The sequence below is a fragment of the Cephus cinctus genome, unplaced genomic scaffold (genome assembly GCF_000341935.2).
Source record: "Cephus cinctus unplaced genomic scaffold, Ccin1 Ccin1_scaffold1227, whole genome shotgun sequence".
In the NCBI taxonomy this organism is placed as follows: Eukaryota; Metazoa; Arthropoda; class Insecta; order Hymenoptera; family Cephidae; genus Cephus; species Cephus cinctus.
Window position 1 is genome coordinate 22063 of NW_014333683.1, and position 824 is coordinate 22886.

An 824-nucleotide genomic window follows, 5' to 3' on the forward strand; every position below is an offset into this window, starting at 1 on the left:
AGCGTACCCCAAAAGTACAGAGCTAAGGCTAAGCTCTTACTAGAAAGGCTGCGCAACGCTGGCTGGCGCGCCACGCATCTCGTGGAGTAAACAGGGCGTTACGCGTATCGGTGGAGCCGTCGTGCAGGATGCCAACATCGTGGATTTAATCAACGACGCTATGCGCGAGAGAAAAACAGCGAGACCGGCGGGAAGTCGGCAGTTTGCGCGGTTCCTCCGTACTACCGGTATACCGCGCGAATTTATTGGTAATCAGCGTCTATGGCGGGAGGGGAGCAACACGGGGTCTCCCGGTAATCAGACACAGCGCCGTGTAACAATCGTGCCGCGCCCTATCGAGTCGCCTAAGAGTTCGTCTACAGAGGAGGAGGAATTTGGCGAGGCGCTTCAGGAAGTGTTTAGAGAGTCCGGGGAAGAAGAAGAAGAGCTCGTAGGGAAAAGATATACGCGATCCGTGTTGGCTAGTACAGCCAACGATACCGAGAAAAAGAAAAGATTAGAATGGTTAAGGCTGGCGTGAAGCGGAAGAAGCAGAAATCGGGTGATGACCGCCTCCTGAGGCGTCTTTATTACACACCAGCAGAGCCGTCTTCGTACGCCGGTATCGGTAACCTCGAGCGAGCGGTTAAGGGTAGGTTAAAGCGAGATTCAGTCGTACATTGGTTGGAGGCCCAAGATGCGTATACGCTGCATAAGCCCGTACGTCGTACGTTTCAGCGTCGCTCTTACACCGTCAGCAATATCGACGATGTTTGGGATATCGGTAACCTCGAGTGAGCGGTTAAGGGTAGGTTAAAGCGAGATTCAGTCGTACATTGGTTGGA